This window comes from Mustela erminea, chromosome 2, assembly GCF_009829155.1.
Source record: "Mustela erminea isolate mMusErm1 chromosome 2, mMusErm1.Pri, whole genome shotgun sequence".
In the NCBI taxonomy this organism is placed as follows: Eukaryota; Metazoa; Chordata; class Mammalia; order Carnivora; family Mustelidae; genus Mustela; species Mustela erminea.
In genome coordinates, this window is record NC_045615.1 from 95429938 (window position 1) to 95449431 (window position 19494).

The following is a 19494-nucleotide window of genomic DNA, read 5'->3' on the forward strand; positions in this document are numbered from 1 at the left end:
CCCCATCTGGACATTTCACAGATAATTTATAGTCAGCACCTAATGCTTAGTCTCTATACTCATCCTTCTTCTGGAATTAGTAGCCTCTTCCACTGCAGGGCTACTTCTCTGCCTCTCCTTATGATCGCAAGGATGCCAGTTCCAGAATTGTCCTACTCTGATGTATAACCCAGAACTGGGCAGTCATAGTATGCATCTAATTGGTAATAGTGTTGGCTTGAGAATGAACATACTAACCAAGGCAATCAGTCCTTTTCTTCAGCTTCACATTGGGAGGGAAAAAGATCTCTTTATTCCTGGGTCATGAGCTGTAAAGATAGACTCCAAATCTAGATCATCTGTATAGCTGCAATGTGGCAACACCTGAAAAGAATAAACCTACAATTAGAGAACCATGGACGTTGATGGACGTTGATGGTGCATTTGGATTCCTCAATTACCCTTTTTCTTTTTATATAAGCCAGTGGTACCTATTTGATGTTTTCTGAGTTAGATTTCTATAACTTGCAAATAAAATGTTCCAGTATACATCTCAGTATATCTAAAGCAGAACTAATAAGGTTATAGAACTCCCAAATATCTCCTCCCTCCAGTCTGTACTGATCAGGGAAATCTCCAGCAACCTGATCTCCCAAGTCAGAAACAAAGAAGTCCTTGCAATTCGGTTACTGCTGCTGCTGCTTTTCCTTGTGAATGGTGGTGGTCCAGACTCATTAGTCCCATTGTTCTCCCAATTAGCATTCAAGTGGATGGCTTTGAATCTAGCTTCCAGGATGATCAGAATTCTCTGAGAAACCAGTAAGTGCCTAAGCATTCACAGAAATACCTGAAAAGGAAAACCTTTATAGAGTCAGCTACATGATTTGCAAGGCCCCCTTGTGAAATGAAAATACGTGCTCCTCATTCAAAAGACAGGAAAAAGAAGTGCCATTAAAGGTACTAAAATATAAAGCTTTTCCCTTTCTTCCTGGGTCTCTCTTGACCTGTCATAGTGTATTATTTGCTATTTAATTTTGAGCCCTTGGCATGGGGATTCTCATTGGATATAGGTGCTTACAGGTGCCCCCCTGGTTTGTCTAGTACACAACCCCCTAGTGGCAGGGCTTCCTCCGTTCCTCCCCCAACCATCACTGCACAGTACCATGTCCCAGTTGGAGGCAGGGAAATAAATCTCCCCTTCCTGTGACCTGCCATCCCAGTTTGCAGTGGACTAGAGATGACCAAAGAGAAAAACCTCAATACCTGGATGAGTCCTTTCTCTGGGTGGCGTGGATAAGAAGTTCAGAAGCTCACCGTTATGTAGTGACAATTGAATGTATGGATGTATGGCCTGCCTGTGGCAGGGACAACCACTGCCATGTCTGCCCTGAGATGCTGTCCCAGGTACCTGTGTTATGCCCGAGTTTTTGCGTCTGAGATACCACCAAGGAGCCAACACTGATGTAATCACACGAGGGCTTATTGACAAGCTTAAGCTTGGGCCCAAGTATACCCAACACAGTGGAGTAGGGACTTGGGCCCTGAACCAGATTATAGTCAGAGTTTTTAAAGGCAGGGTAGGGGTGGACTCGGGGGTGGGTGAAGATAAAGGGGGTGTTCAGAAGGGCTCTCAGGGTAAAGAAAACTGTCAGGATATTGGAGGATATTGGAGGCCTAGTTATTACCAAGCCAATGCCGTTTTTCCCTCTAATGAGGCACTAACATGAAGACAGTTGGGAGTTTCCTGGTGGAATGTCACATTCCTCCTATCAAGTGTCCTTGTTAGTGAGATTTAGCACTGGGACATTTGTAAACCGAGGGAAGCCCCTGTCTTGCAGGATTGTGATTTCTGCAAGTTAACTATTTGTTCACACATATTACCGAGGGGAGGGGAGCAGGTGGAAAGGGGGTGCAAGGTGCCAGCTTTTGCTTTGTCAAGATGGCTGTACTTATGTCAGGGCTAGACTTGAGGTGGGTACAGCCTTGTTTTTCTTGGCCTCCACACCTGTCTTATCTGGACCCTCCCCATATCCACACTCAGGCCTGCAAAAGAGGCTGAGCTCAGCAGTGCTTGCTGGGCAGAGAAGGAAGTAAGAGAAGTGGGGAGGCAGCATGCAGTGGGGCAGGGAAGGCAGGAAGTGGTAGGAATTAAGACTGCATGTAAGTAGAAGTGCCCATGAGCCAAGGCTCCAAGCCCCCAACAGATGCTTCATTGTTTTATTGCCTTCACTTATAGCATACAAACTCAAATATAAAATTATTGAAAATTTTAAGATGGTGACCAAAGAGCAATAAATCTCAAGCACAGGGCCTTCTGTGGTAGGGGCTCTGTGTGACCACACTGGTTCAACCTGCATGAAACCCACCCTATGAACAAATGGTCTTTCTGTTAATTTGGCCAAAGACAGCTCATAGAGTCCTAATTTAGAGCATGTTTCTTAAGCATTTTTACAATAGAACAATGGACATCCAACTCAGAAGCCCCACATGTAAACAACATAAGACTCTCTGCTTAATCAGACAGAGGCAGGAGACCCAGCTGTAGTACCTCCCCTCCCCCCAACCCCTGCCCCAGTCACACTTTCCTGCCTCATCCCTCCAACCCCAGCTGTGGCTGAGGAAACACCAAGTACTCCCTGAAATACAGTTTGAAAATTAAAAACAAAGCGTAACAAACAAAACAAAACATTTATTTGTATTCAACAGTCTAGGGAAATTCTAGCCCTTCAACTTTAATTTGCTTTCATTTTCTTTAAAAATTCAAGATATAGCCTGTGTTTCATAAGAGAAATAACTATTTTAAATATTAAAAAAAAAACACAACCCACTTGGCCCTATATTTAATTATTAAATCAAGAGTAAAACAACAGTTGTGTAATTGTTTTAAAATCAGGAATTTAACAAATATTAATTTCCTTTACTACACACCCACTTCCTATTTTGGTGTTACTTTTTCCTGAGATTATAATTATAGACCATGATTATGAATTTTTAACATCAAGGTTTAACTACAGCAATATTTTTGAGTTTTCACTTTAATTCTGAGAATTTTCAGAAGACACCTTAAAATATCTTTGCATAGTTGTAGCTAGGTTCATTGTTCATTACTAACAATTCCCAAGTACTTCTCCATTTTAGAGATCTTGATGATGATTGAACTTCCAAGTGGGTGGAGTACATCCCTGAGGTTTTGTTTCATTTCTCTCATTCATGGAAGGGAAGTGGGTGTTGTATTTTTTTGATGCTTTTGCATGTATAAGAATGTTTTCTGTTACTATCACACATGAGTGACATTTGGCTTAATTTGGGATTCTGTGTTCCCCATTTTTAAACCAGGCCTCTGTAGACATTATTCTCTTTACTGGAATTTAATATTTAAGAAAGCATTCTACTCTTATGCTTGTAATTAAAAATGTTTTATTAATTTTTTGAGGAACACAATAGATCTGTTTTTTCCTGTCTAGAAAAGTATTCTTCTATGATATCTTGGATTATAGTTTCTCTTTTACTTGATTTGTTTCCTTTTTTTAGAATATCTTTTTGTCAATATATTGGCTCTCTTCTCTCATATGTTGTCACAGTTGCCATTTTTATGATTTTTCCCTCTTTCTTCTTAGAAATTTAGAAGTTTTTTGCTCACATTACTGACTCAATTTGTTTGGACTCAGTTCTGTTCTGCATGACTCCAATGAAAATTTTAATCCTGTTATTACAATGTGTAAATTTTCTTTAAAATGTTTGCTTTTTAATGTAGCCTGTTCTTATTTTACTCTCTGCTGTTTTTCTCATTCTGGTATGAAGTGATTTATATCCAGGCCTTGGGTTTGCAGACACATTGCTGCTATAGATTGTCCATGACTGTCCTTACTGTCAGTTGTGTATCGGTAAAAACCATGCTCTTGTACACAGCCTTAACTCAGTGTATAATACCTCAGAAACATTCATCTGGTACTGTAATGGAAAATTCTGTTTTTACTTCTCAGTTTCTTTACTATAAGAGAGATAGCATATATTCTAAAACAGCCCTCCATTATTTAATTAGGTGCAGTCCATGAAAGATTGTTCTTCCCAGCCAGCACCACTCCAGGGCTCTTTCTGTCTCTGCTACTATTTATTTAGCTTCACTTGAAAGGTCATCTTCCTAGGATACAAGGGCCACTTTCCATTGCTATCTATTCCTGCCTTGTACAAATAGCATTTTACCGGGTGAAGGCAATTGAGAAGGGAAGTGCAAGATCTCAGCTGTCTCAAAAGACAGCAGAGGGTGGCTACTTAGTTTTCTTTTCTTTTTTTCTTTTAAGATTTATGTATGTATTTGAGAGTGACAGCGAGAAGGAGAGAGAAAGAGGTGAGAGAGAGAAGAGAGAGTTGTGAGTTGGGGTGGGGCAGAGGGAAAAGGAGAGGGAAAAGGAGAAGACTCCCTGCTGAGGGCAGGGCCCCACTTGGGGCTCCATCTCACAACCCTGAGATCATGACCTGAGCTGAAATCAAGAGTCCAACACTTATCTGACTGAGCTACCCAGGCACACTTCATTTTTTTTTTTTTTTTTTTTGCCTTTTTGTTTGTTTGTTTTTAAGATTTTATTTATTTATTTGACAGAGAGGAAGATCACAAGTAGGCAGAGAGGTAGAGAGAGGGGAGGAGGCAGGCTTCCCTCTGAGCAGAGAGCCCGATGCGGGGCTCAATCCCAGGATCCTGAGATAATGACCTGACCTGAAGGCAGAGGCTTAACCCACTGAACCACCCAGGTGCCCTCATCCTTCAGTTTTTTTTTATTAGTGTGGTATTTGTTGCTTGAAAACAAGCAGTAAAAATGAGTCAAAGCTTCTTTCTCTCCTCTTTATTTCCGGTTATGTCATTCTAGTTCAGAGAGTAGATTGCAGGCAGACCACTGGTAATGCTGCTTTATCCAGCTGCTGCAACATTAAAGTCGATGGAATTATCAGTCAGTGTCTGGCATATACATTTGATTCCTGTCTTTATGTTTTAAGCTATTGCAGATTATTGCCTTTCCTTATGATTTTGCCTGTAATTCATTTACATTGAGATCATGATCTCAACCCAAAAGTCAAGGTCTTCTAAATGCAGGTATAATCAACAGGGTAATGAATGTCATAATCATTTTATTATTTACAGGGAAACAGTTAACACATTCAATTTGAAGCAGTGTTACTGAGTGGAAAGAAGGCCGGTGTCAGAAAATGTAGAGTCAAGATTTTAACCCTGTCTATTAATTACGTGACGTTATACTAGTCACTTATTTAGCCTTTAGGAATCTGTTTATTTTTTCATAAAGTGGAAATAATCATGCTTGTTCTAAGGATCTCACAGGGATGTTGTGAGGGCCAAATGGTATAATACTTGTAAAGGACCTTTATAGTCATTAACACTCTAGATCCAATTATTTCTATTACTCCCATGACCTTGGCTTCATCAGTAGCAAGTGGAAACATCTGAGTTAACTGAGGTAACAGATCACAGAAGTGATTCATTAGTATTTATTTCTAATTTTTAACCATTAGTGAATATAGGTTTTGGACATAAAAAGTAAATGGTAATTGTGAGTATAGTAGCCTCTGTCATTAAAAGAAAAAGGAAAAATAGACATTTTTTTTTGCCAAGTTGTTAAATTCATGTGAATTTTACCTATTGCCTAGGTTCTATAAATAGAGGGTTTCTTTCATAATTTTTTCCTCTTTACCCGTAAGAACATGTGAATTTTCAGACTCTGTACTACCTCTTAGCTATGTAAAAGATAAACCAAATGAGACCAGAGAGTCACAGATAAACTTTTGCTGTTATTAAATTTGATTAGAACAAAAGAATAAACAAAATTAGAAGGTATTGTGTAGAAAAGGAAGCAATGAAAAATTGGTCTTTAATTGTCTTTAAGGCTAATTGGAAGCAGAGACTTCTAAATAGAGTTATAATTTATAGGCTAATAAATGTCACACATCTTGTTATTAACATGAAAATTAGCAAACATACAAGGAGAGACTAGTTTGGAATATGGCAGTTCCAAACACATGGAAATAAAACACAAATCAATTATATATTTTATTTTTAATTGGTATATATTGTACTCCTCTAAGAAGAAAGAATAATACAAACATCTGGGCTGTTAACCCTAGTTGCAAGTGAATGAGATGGCTTGCTTTATGGTATAGAAAACAACTTTTTTAAGAATTGAGTTTCTTTGCTGGAATATGACAAAAGCCTCTCTCTCTCTCTCTTTTCCCCCTTTAGCTCTAAGGTATTGAAAGAAGTCTGTAAGCCTGTCTTCATTTTCCATGTAATTTGACTTTCCCCTTCATTTTGCAGATAAGAAAACTGAGATAAAGAGAAATTGAAGAATATCAGTGTCCTTACTATTTTACATTTTGCATGTCTTTTTCCCATTTTTTTCTTAATAAACTAGTTCTTCCTTGAGTTAAAAACCATATCTTATCCGTTATAGGCCACCCCTGCCTTGGATATAGCTCCTCAGTGTGCACTTGCCCCAGAGCTCTATCCCTCTAATGCATGTTGCAAGGAAGGAGATGGCTAACAGCAGATCTGTGATCTTCCCCGTAGCCTCTGGGATTCCTTGAAACATTAACTTGGGAAATTCATAGAAGGATATTGCATGTCCTGGAGGTTTTACGACATAACCCTATGTGCAAGGATTTGCTGGAAGGACTCATAGAAGTCAGAAAGACTGTTATATCACAGCTACAGTTTATTGTAGAAAAATCAGCAAAAGGAAGAGGCACATCGGGCAGGTCCCAGGAGAGTTCCAAGCATGAGATTCCAGTTCTCTTCCAGTAGAATCTTTGAACAGTACTTACTTCTGAGAGCAATGGTGTGTGACAGTACCTGTAGTGTATTGCTAATCTGGGAAGCTCCTTCAAGTCTTTGAGATTTCTTTTTCCAGCTTTACTGAAGTATAATTGACAAATAAAATTGTCATATATTTAAGGTGTACACTGTGATTATTTGATATATGTATACATTGTGAAAAGGCTTTTCTCATCTTGTTAATTAATACATTTATTACCTCACATATTTTGTGTGTGTGTGTGTGTGTGTGTCTCAGTAAATTTCAGTTATACAATACAATGTTATAGGGACAGGTTGGTAAAGGGGTATAAACTTTCAGCTATAAGATAAAAGTTTCAAGGATCAAATGTATAATGTGGTGACTGTAGTTGATAACACTTTATTGTATAATTGAAATTTGCTAAGGGTTTCAGAAAACTTTACTGAGGATCAGCCATGTAGACGTGGCAACCATCTATGGCTGACCTTATTCTCCAGGCTATCCACAGGTCAAGCTAATACCTGCATGACCCAAAGCCTTCACCATAGTAAAATTATTTGCATAGAGCAGATGTGGCCTAAGACCTCCAGTTAAACAGACATTCCCATCAGATAGGACATTTCAGGGGCTTAGAGATGACCTCCCAGGAGCTGGGGACAAAGTTAACTCTTTATTGCATACATATCCATATGTATGTATACTATATCTGCTATATACACTGTCTTTACTATATTGAGACTACTTTAACTCTATCTCACATAAATCAAAATTGGTTGAAATTGCTATGTCCCTCATTGTTGAGATTATGCAACAAGTAATTGTAGGGGCTACAGATGAGATATAGTAGCACTGAAGCCAGATAAAAAAGCTCAAGAGATCAAAGAGCTGATGGCTTCTCTAGGTTGAAGTGGTCAATGTCAATTAGCCTATTCTCTTGTGACCTCAGGTTCCTAAATGAGGGGAGTTTGGAAGATATTTGGCAACTATATCTAGTGGGAGTAAAGAGACCTCCCCATTACCAGTCAAGCTGTGGGTTTTCTATCCCTTATTCTTTCTGCCAGCTAAGTGAACTTGATACTAGGGAAAGCCTATTGTATCTCATGGGTTTTATTATCAATCCAAACCCAAGATATCTGATAGTTGAGGAGAATGGATATTGGATTATCTAACTAATATTATTTGTGATGCCTACAATAAAATTGATCTCTGTAATTTTTCCAGTTAATTGCATTAGCACTTGCCAAGCTTTATTAGCAGTAAATCCATTCTCTGTTTTTTGAGCTCTTCCTCACCATTATTCTCATCTCTGATGTGGTGACTTGTGCAAGAAATCTGGAGGCACACCTAGTCAGTGTCACTGTGGTCCATATCAATCTATTAAAAATAGGGGGAGAAGACTGAGATCTAGGACGTCTCCTTAGGAGATCCTTAAGCTTATATACAAAGTAGTCTGTATTGAGAAGAGAGATCATTGCTAAGGATTAAGGTGTTGAGAATAAAATAAAAACTAGTGAGACAATGGGGTTTGTATGATCAGAGGAGACACATGCAATGTGTGTGTCCACCACTGTTCCTTGTGGCTAGTCACAAATAATGTTCATGATGCTCAGTGAGAATCTGGTGGAACCACTATGTGTGGGAGTCAGTGGGATTCAAAATGAGTACAAGGTAAGCATATTCCATCTCTGGTTGGGTAAGCAGGTCTCTGACAGCCTTGAGAAGCCATCCTTCCTCTTAATGTAAAACTTGCTTAAAAGAGGGCATAGTATTTTAGAAAGCATACATGATCAAGGAAACTTGTCAGTATCCTTTCTGACTAGTATTACTTACTTGTATTAATCAACCATTTATTCTGAAAATAATGACATAGAGGGAAATAGGAAGATAAAGCAACTCCTATTTCTCTTCTTTTTAGTTCTGAATGACCCATCAGTAAGCTGAAGGTAGAGCATGTTAATAGAATGTGTGTGTATCAAGAAGTGAAATAAAAATTGTTGTTACTTTTGTGCAGAATTTCCATTCTGTTAAGAACAAAATACATATGCAATTATTAACTATAAAATACAAATTATGTAATTTTAGTGATTCTGCATATGAGTCATATGCTTTTATATTTTTATTTAAAACTACATTTTACTGTATAGAGGTGCCTGGGTGGCTCAGCAGGTTAAACATCTGCCTTTGGCTCAGGTCATGATCTGGGGTCCTGGAATTGAGACCCATGTCTTGATCCTTGCTCAGCAGGGAGAGAGGAGTCTGCTTCTCCTCTTTCCTCTCCCCGACTGATTCTCTCTCTCTCTTTCAAATAAAAATCTTAAAAAAAAAAAAAAAACCCCTACATTGCACTATATAAAGATGCTATTTAAACTTTGAATTTTTCTTTACTTAGAAAGGCATCAAATAGCAAATAAGTAGAAAAGACCTTGTCTTTCAAATACTAGGGATCTGATCACTGATTGCTGCTTCTGATCACAGAGATGGAAAGTAGTGGGAGGTCAGGGTTGCTGCACTTTACCCTGTTGCTACAAACCCCTCCACAGGCTGAAGTGACTTCCAGGAAATTTAAAGAGCCAGTGCACTTTTCTTTCTTCTTCTTTTTCATCTTTTTCCCCTTTTGAGAGCAATATGTTAAAGACTAGAACATTAAAAAACAACTGCATAGGGAAAATAAGGTAATGATTACATGTCCAAGAAAGTCTCAAAAAAGGGCTAAGAGTTCTTAAATTTACACCAGGCTGATCCTCAGCATGAAGATAGTCTACAACAATAAAAAATGAACAAATAAATAAAAATAATAACAATATATAGCAAATACTGGGGAAAGGGAAGGGGGAGAATCTGATTTCCATGTTACCACATTGTGAGATTCAACTGCCTAATTTTCAACCAAACAATCACAAAGCATATGATGAAACAAAAAAGTATGGCTCATTCAAAGAAAAAACTATATCATGACGGTCACTGAGAAAGGCCTGATGGCAGATCTCCTAGAAAACAACAACAACAACAAAAAAAAAAACCTCTAAAACAACTGTTTTAAAACTACTCCAAGAACTAAAAGAAGATGTGAGGAAAGTCAAAAAAATGATGGATGAACAAAATGAAAGTATCAATAAGAGAAAAATTTTTAAAAAACTGAAAAGCTAAAATGTACAATAACCAAAATGAAAAATTAACTAGGATACAAAGGCATATTTGAGCAAGCAGTAGCAATCAGTGAACTTGAAGACAAGACAATGGAAGTGATCAAATCCAGGGAAAAGAAAGAAAAACAACTGAAAAAAAAAGTAAACAGAGCCTAAGGGAACTGGGGGATACTATAAAGTAGACCAATATATGTATTCTGAGAATTCCAGAAGAAGAGAGAGAGAAAGGGATGGAGGGATTATTTGAAGAAACAAGGGCTGGAAACTACCCAGGGACATGAATATACATACACATCTAAGAAGCTCAAAGAACTCCAGGTAGTATAAGCTTAAAGATACCCACTCCAAGACATACTTAAACTTTCGAAAGATAAAGACAGGGAAAATCTTAAAAGCTGCAAGAAAGAAGTAACTAATTATACAGAAAGGATCCTCAACAGGTTTATCAGATTTCTCATCAAAAGCTTTGGAGACCAGGAGGTAATGGGCTGATATAATCAAAGTGCTAAATAATGTCAAAGTCAAGGGTTACATATCCAGCAAAAGTGTCCTTCAAAAGTGAAGAAGAGATAAAAATATTCCCACATAAACAAAAGCTGAGGGAAGTTGTTGACATTAAATCTGTCCTGAGAGAAATGCTTTAGGGAGTTCTGCAGGGTGAAATGAAGACATTAGATAGTAACTTGAAGCAATGTGAAGAAATAAAGATCTCAATAAAAATAAACACATGAGCAATGATAGAGGCTAATATTATTTTAACAATGGTTTGTAACTCCTTTTTTTTGTTCTCGACTTGATTAAAGAAACTTATTTTAAAAAATCTAATTATGTGAAATCTAGTATAACTTTGATTTGTAACTCCAAATTTTGTCTTCTACATAAATTAAGAGACTAATACACTCAAATATTATTAACTGATAAAGATGTAATTTTGTGATATCAAAAAGGTAGGAATAACTAAAAAGGTAGGAATAATGCTGTGATGGAGGAGAGTTTTTTTTGTATGTTGCTGAAGTTAAGCTATATAAATTCAAATTAGAATATTACAACTTTAGGATGTTAAAAGGAATCCCTATGGTAACCACAAAGAAAACAGCAATCAAATATACACACTAGGAAATAAAGTTATTTAAACATTTCACTATAAAAAACTTAAAACATTAATGCAGGAAATAAGGGACAAAAAGTCTATAAAGCGAATAAAAAACAAATAACAGAATGATAGAAGTGTTTTTTTATAATTAATTTAAATGGGTTAAATTCTTCATTCAAAAGATATAGATTGGAAGATTGATAAAAACATATAATCCAACTATATAATGTTTACAAGATTCACTTTAGATCTAAAGATACAAATGGATTGAAAGTGAAAAGATGGAAAAAGATACCCCTTACAAATAATAATCCAAAGAGAGCAGGAGTGGTTGTACTAATATCAGACAAAATATATTTTAAATCAAGAAAGGTTATAAGAGACAAAGAAGGATATATTAATAAAATGTTCAATTTAACAAGTAGATATAACAATTACAAACATAAACTTAATGTCAAGTATTCAAAATATATAAAGCAAAAACTTGCAGAATTGAAGGGAGAAATGGACAGTTTTACAGTAATGTTTGGATATTTCAATATCTCATTCTCAATAATGTAGAGAACAGTGAAGATAAATAAGGAAATTAAGGACTTACACAGCACAATAAAACAACTAGAGCTAACAGATCTATACAGAACATTCTACACAACAACAGCACACACATTCTTCTCCAGTGCACATGGAACATTTTCCAGGATAGACCATATGTTAGTCTACAAAAGAAGTCTCAGTAGATTTAAAAAGATATCATTCAAAGTATCTTCTCTGACCACAACAGGATGAAATTATAAATCAATCACAGTTAAAATGAGAAAATCCAGAAACTTATGGAAATTAAATAGTACACTCTTAAAATAACCAATGTATAAGAAGAAGTCACAAGAAAAACTAGAAAATAATTAAAGACAAATGAAAATGAAAACACAACATACCAGAACTTACAGGACACAGTGAAAGTGGTACTAAAGGGAAACTTACAGCTATAACACATTAAAAAACAATTAAGATCTCAAATCAACAACCTAACTTTACTTAAGGAACTAGAAATAAGAACAAAGACAAACTAAACTCAAAGTTATTTCAAGAAAGTAAATAATAATGATTCAAGCACAAATAAGATAGAAAATTAAAGAAATAGAGAAAATTAATTAAATCAAAAGTTGGTTCTTTGAGAGGTGCATGGGTGGCTCAGTTGGTTAAGCATCTGCCTTTAGCTCAGGTCCTGATCCTGGGATCGAGCTTCAAAAAGGGATCCCTCCCTGCTTAGAGGGAAGCCTGCTTCTTCCTCCCCCCACTGCTTGTGCTTTCTCTCTCTCTCAAACAAATAAATACAATATTAGGGGAAAAAAAAGTTGGTTCTTTGAAAAGATCAACACAATTGGTAAATATTACCAAGATTAACTAGAAGACTCATTTACTAATCAGAAATTAAAATGGGACATTACTACAGATCCTAGAAATGAAAAGGATTATATGAAAGTACTACAAACAATCCTAAAACAGCAAATTGGGTACCTTACCTGAAATAGACATACCCTTAGAAACATGAAAGCTACCAGGAGATAAACTATGAATAGACTTACAACTAGTAAAGAGATTGAATCAATGATAAAAAATCTTCAGACAAAGAAAAGCCCTGGATCAGACTGTCTTCACTGATAAATTCTATGAAACATCTGAAAAGCTAATACCAGTCCTTCTCAGGTTTTTTTTTTTTTCCCAGAAAATTGAAGAGGAGGAAACACTTCATCACTCTATCTATGAGCCAGCATTACCCTGATATCAAAGTCAGACAAACATTATGAGGAAAGAAAATTACACAGACCAATGGCCCTCATGAACATTGATGCAGATGTCCTCAGCAAAATACTAGGAAACCAAATTCAGCATCACATAAAAATTATTATATACCATAACCAAAGGAAATTAATTTCCAGAATGCAAGGATGTTATTGCATATGAAAATTGATCAAAACACCATGTTAACAGAATAAAGAGGGAGAAAAATCATATGACCATATCAATTGCTGCAGTAAAATTATATGATAAAAACAGTCAACAATACTTACCTGGCAGGGGAGATACCATGATCACAAAGGTGGTTTTCCCAGGGCGAGGCTTATCCATTGCACTCCGGATGTGCTGACCCCTGTGATTTCCCCAAATGTGGGAAACTCGACTGCATAATTTGTGGTAGTGGGGGACTGCGTTTGCGCTTTCCCCTGGAAAAAAAAAAAACAAAAACAAAACAAACAAACAAACAAAAAAACAGTCAACAAGCTAGGAAGAGAAAAAAAATCTACCTCAATGTAATAAAAGCCATATATGAAAAACCCACAGAGCAGTATACTAAAGGTGAACGACTGAAAACGTTTCTGCTAATATTAGGAACAAGGAAAAGATGATACTTCACCATAGAGTTGGAAATTCTATTCAACATAGTTTTGGAAGTTCTAGCCAGAGAAATTAGACAAGATAAAAAAGGCATCCAAACTGGAAAGGAAGAGGTAAAATGATATCTGTTCATAGGTAATATTATCTTATATGTAGAAAACCCTAGAGATAGCACCAAAAATCTGTTAGAGGTAATAAGTTCAATAAAATAGCAGGATACAAAGTGAACACACAAAATAGTTGCATTTCTATATACTAATAATGAACAATCTGAAAAGACAGTAATGAAAACTATTCCATTTATAATAGCATAAAAAAGAATAAAATATTTAGGGATTAACTTAAGAGGTGAAAAACTTACACAATAAAAACAACAAAATATTGCTGAAAGAAATTAGAGAACACATAAATAAATAGAAATACATCCTATGTTTATAGAATTGAAGACTTAATATTGTTAAGATGTCAGTACTACCCGAAGTGATTTACAGATTCAGTGCACTCCCTATTAAAATTGCCATGATGCTTTTGCAGAAATAGAAAATGTTATCCTAAAATTCATATGTAATCCCAAGAGATACTGAATAGCCAAAGCCATCTTCAAGAAGAAAAACAAAATTGGGAAACCAACATCTGATTTCAAAAGTTACTGTAAAGCTACAGTAATCAAAACAGAGTAGTCTGGGGATAAAAATATATGTTTATAAAAAATAAAAAATTAATTAAAAAAAAAAAAAAACAGAGTAGTACTGGCATAAAGACCGATACGGAGACCAATGGAATGGAATAAAGAGCCCAGAAATCAGCACTCACGTACATGGTAAAATGATTTTTGACAAAGATGGGGAAAACTACTCAATGGGGAAAGAACAATCTCTTCAACAAATGGTGCTGTGAAAACTGGATATCCATAAGTAAAAAAATGAAGTTGGACCCTTGCCTAACACCACATACAAAAATGAACTTTAAATGGATCAAAGCCCTATGTATAAGGGATAAAAAATTTATGAAACTCTTAGAAGAAAACAAAGAGTGAAGTCTTCATGACATTGGATTTGGCAATATTTGACAATATGACACCAAGAGCATAGATAATAAAAAATACACAAACTGGAATTCACAAAATTTTAAAAAAATGTGTATTAAAAGCAATATCAACATATCAACAGAGTAAAAAGGCAATTCACAGGATGGGAGAAAACATTTGCAAAATATATATCTGATAAGGGATTAATATCAAGAATATATAAAGAACTCCTAAAACTCAAAAAAACCAAAAACAACTCAAAAAATGAGCAAAGGACATGAATAGACATTTCTTCAAAGAAGACAGTACAGATGGCCAATAAGCATGTGAGAAGATGCTCTCAACACACTAATCATTAAGGAAGTGTAAATCAAAACTACAAGGAGATACTACCTCATACCCTTTAGGTAAGCTAATATCAAACAAAAAACAAAACAAAATAACAAGTTGTTGGTAAGGATCTGGAGAAAACTTGTGTACTCTTGGTGGAAATACAAAATGATGCCACCACTATATATAGTAGCTCCTCAAAAAATTAAAAATAGAATTGCCTGATGACCCAGCAATTCCACTTCTGGATATATACCCAAAAGAATTGAAGGCAAGGTCTCATAGAAGTATTTGTACACCCATGTTCATGGAAGAATTATTCACAGATGCTACAATATGGAAGCAACCTAAATGTCTATCAACAGATGAATAAATAAGCAAAATGTGTAGAAATGCAATAGAATATTATGCAGTCTTAAAAAGGAAGGAAATTCTGATATATACTATGACATGGGTGGACCTTAAAGATATAATACTAAGTGAAATAAGCCAGTCACAAAAAAGAAGACAAGTACTGTGTGACTCCCACTTTAAGTGATACTTAGTATAGTCAAAATCATAGAGACACACAGTAGAGTGGTGATTGCCATGGCCTGGGGAAGAGGGAAGGGGAGTTATTTAATGGATATAGTTTTGGTTTTATAAGATGAAAGGGATTATGGAGATGGATGGCAGTAATGGTTGTATAAGATTATGAATATATTTAATACCCTTGAACTCTACACTTAAAAATGGGTTAAGATGATAAATTTCATGTTATGTGTATTTTACCATAATAAAAAAATAGGAACTAAAAAACACTATGACAAGTCAAAAGTAAGACCTAAGAAGAAAAGAAAAAAAACATATTTTAATATCTGTAATGGCATTATATTCCTGTTTATTATCAGGTGACCCTGCATTTTCAGTTTGCACTGGACTTTGCAAAATTAGTAGCCAGAAACTTGCAGTGCAAGTTTCATTTAAGCATTAAGAAATACTCTATGACCAGCCTAAAATGCAGTTGAATTAGCTGATAGAATTCTTCAAGAAGTATAGGAAAATAGAAGCATGTTGCAGAGATACAATGAAGTTGGACTGGCCAGAGTCTTAAACCTGAATCAGACAAATATGGTGGGGGCTGGAGAATCTTTCTGACAAAAACATATCTTGAGCACTATCCATTGCACCAATGAGAATTATTTCAGGTTAACTCCTCTATCACATATTTCAGCCTAATTAAAAAAACTCTCTGATGTAGATTTTGAGAACAGTATTTTGAAAACAGCAACATCTGAAGTGTGAATTTCTGATGAGGGCACTTTAAAAGTTAACCAACCAGCTCTAGAGTATTAGATTAAAATTCCCTTGCCTGCACATGCATTCAACCGTTTACATTTCTCTGGTAAATGTAATGATGTAATGCCCAGGCCATTCCCTCTTGGGAACTCTAGAACCCCTTCCCTTCCAGCCAGACAGGGACTGATTCTCTCCCATTATCTTTCACATATATTTAAATCTATTCCATCTTTAAAATCAAAGCTAGTCTTCATTCTTATGTGTGTCTGCACACACACACACACACACACACACACACACACACACACACGCACACATACACACACAAGCTGCCTTGACTTGCTATCACTCTCATTACCACCATGTAATTACAAACCATGTAACCTCTTAGTAATGCCTTAATTTCATTATAAGTTGAGGACACTAATATTTACTTGTAGAGAATTTTGTTTTCATCTTCCCCTTTTCAGTTTAAATTATACTTTCCCTGGAAAGCCCTCCCTGACTTAATTGCCCTTCCTGTTTCCCTTGTAATGCTCTATCTCCCCTTTCATATCAGTCATCATGCACCATTATTCCTTTACTTGTTTATATGTCTAACACAATGCAAGCTTTGAGACCAGATAATTGACATATATTACTCACAATTGTTTCTCTAGTGCCTGACAGAATGGCTGCCTAATAGCATTAATTTAATACATTTGATACATTTTGTATTCATTTGGAAATATCTATATGGTTTGCAGCTGAATTTGGTACTATATAAAGAAAAATTTCTTATTCAAGCTTCCAGGGTTTTTTTGTTTTGGGGTTTTTTTTTTTTTTTTCTTTTCTGTTCTAAAGATGTAGAGCTTTCCTATAGCTATTTACCTCTCTGAATGTTAAGTGCTTATAAGGTTTAGAGATACCTTCTGGCTTACTTCAAAAAGAACATTTGCAATATCATGTCTATATATCTTCTTCCCATCCATATTGTACTACCACTACCCCCTCCTAAAGAAATACACCAATTTGTTTTCTCTGGATGACCATGATTGATGGCCAGAGCAAGAGACTCTCTGAAGGCTTGGTCATAGCAGCCAGAGTGTCACTCAACCAGGACTGATGAAAACAAGATGGAATATCACTGTTTATTGAGTTTAATTGTCCCTACAAAACTTAAGATATTCCCTATGGAAAGATATAATTATAAGAGTTTAAAGTTCCTCCTGGAACAATTTATTTTTAAAAAAAATAATAATCACTCATGTTATCAAAATTGCCACATGCACACATACACACAACTCACTTAGTAATAGTCTTTGAAGATACTTTTCACCCCTATGTGTTCATTTTATAGATGGGGAAACAGGTTTAACAAGAATTAACCCAAGGTCTAGAAGCTAGTGAGGAGGATCAGTTTTCAAACGTCAAGTCCTGGGCCTTTCCACCTCACCAAGATGTTTCCACAGAGGAGTAAAATGCCTCAATCTTAGACACTTTATATAATGTTCAGTACATGTATGAAACTAAATTGAGACTGAAGAATGGCAATCATCTCAGTAATAAGAATTTCCTTTGGGGTTTTCTACTATAAGCACTTGCCCTTCAAGATATAGAACTATCTGTAAAGGGGAAGACAAACTCAGTGCAGCTCTCAATCTTAAACACAGACACTATGATTAACTTTCATAGAAATAACCAAAATATAACACTGAACTTTATTGCTTCAGAGTGCTCAAAGGAATTTGCATTTTGGAATTCACCAAATAGTATTAAATAGTCTTTGTAGTCAAAGGCCAGGGTTGATTTTCCTTGGTGTCCTCCATGCCTAAAATGGCACCTGTCACCTTGTAGGGACTTTGTACATGTTAGCAGATGAAAAGGGAAGACTTGCCCCCTCTAATCTTTGTAAGCTCACTCTTGCACACCCATCCTAATGATAGGCAGTGTGGGTAGCTGGTGAGTGTAGACTCTGAAATCAAGCTGCCAGCTTGAAAGTCCAGACATACATGTCTATAAATGGCTATAATCGCAATATCTACATGATAGGCTTACAACATTTTAAAGAATAAATGACTTATATGTGCTTAGAGTAGTGCCTGGCATTTAATAAGCTTTATCTATGTTTATAATTATAAATATGGGTCCTAGGATCATAACTATGGATGCTGTGATTTAACAGATGTTGCATGGAAAAGACTAAATGAATTTATAAGATCCAATGTATATATTTATGCAGATGCATAAATTTGGGATTTATTACCATATCATTTTTATGAAATTAGTTTGCAGTTATCCATCTTTTAAAAAATTCGTTCCCTCCTTCCCCTACAAAAGAAAAGTGGCTACTAGAAATTTATAGTTATGTTCTCTTAATCTATCATGATATTTAGTTGATTAAGCCAAAATAAGTATTGGTGAAGCAATATTACATAACGGAGATGGGTTCCTGATTTGTACAGGATGTCAACTTACAGCATGTGATAGCTATAATAGGGGGAGACTGTCTGACCCAGGTATTTCTCTAAACAATACCAAGAGAGGATATTTACTGGGACAGGAAATGTTGATTATAACTGGCCGAATCCTCATTATGGAATATATAGTAACATAAGCATAAATTACAAATGCCTATGAGGTGCCCAGTACATACTTCTTTGAAGAATGAACAGAATGGAATAGAAAAAGCTTGTGGGGGGGGGTTGCGCCTGGGTGGCTCAGTGGGTTAAGTGTCTGCCTTCAGCTCAGGTCATGATCCCAGTCCTGGGATCAAATTCCACATCATGTTTCTTGTTCATCAGGAAGCCTTCCTCTCCCTTTGCCTCTACCTGCCACCCCCTGCTTGTGCATTCTCTCTATCAAAAAAAAAAAAAAAAAAAAAAAAAAAAGAATAAAATGTTAAAAAAAAAAGAAAATAAAAGTAAAGAAAAAGAGAAGAAAAAGCCAGTGGAAACCCTTAGTGAATTTTTCTTGTCTTATCTAAGTTTTTCTTTTCTTGTTTGTCCCTCATTGGCTTTGTCCTATATTGGTATATTCTTGAATGAGACTTCCTAGAATCAAGGTCTTTATTTCCACTTGGGAAAAAAATCTTAGTTCACATGTGTGTGATTACTAAAAAAGTTCTTTATATATGGGTTGTTGTCAGCAAGGCTTCTGGATGCAACTTGTGCAATAAGCAGTGTCCCTAGGTCTGCTCCAGGCTGCTCACTTCTCATCAGCCTGAGCCCAGTGGGTTTGGCTTGTGCTGTCAAGAAGGCAATGTCCTTGTCCTTTGCTGGAAGCAGTGGCTTCCCAGTTGAGATTTAAGTGAAATCAAACTGCAGGCCCCCTTTAGATAGAAGTCTGGGTGTCAGATGGACTTTATGTAACTACTACACAAGCTGCTGACTGCAGCAATTTAAGAGTAGTAAGTGTTTAACTTTTTATGGTCAATAACAATGTGCTACTCCAGAGTTAACTGGT

General features: G+C 36.0%; 1 long non-coding RNA gene and 1 other non-coding gene across 2 annotated transcripts in view; both read left to right on the top strand.

Moving 5' to 3' along the window:
* Nucleotides 1-19494, top strand: part of LOC116584757 — a 41560-nt gene that overhangs the window by 4312 nt on the left and 17754 nt on the right. The window lies entirely within an intron of this gene.
* LOC116585465 lies at nt 13083-13246 on the top strand. The gene has a single exon (XR_004283650.1). It is a non-coding gene; the product is annotated as a U1 spliceosomal RNA (small nuclear RNA).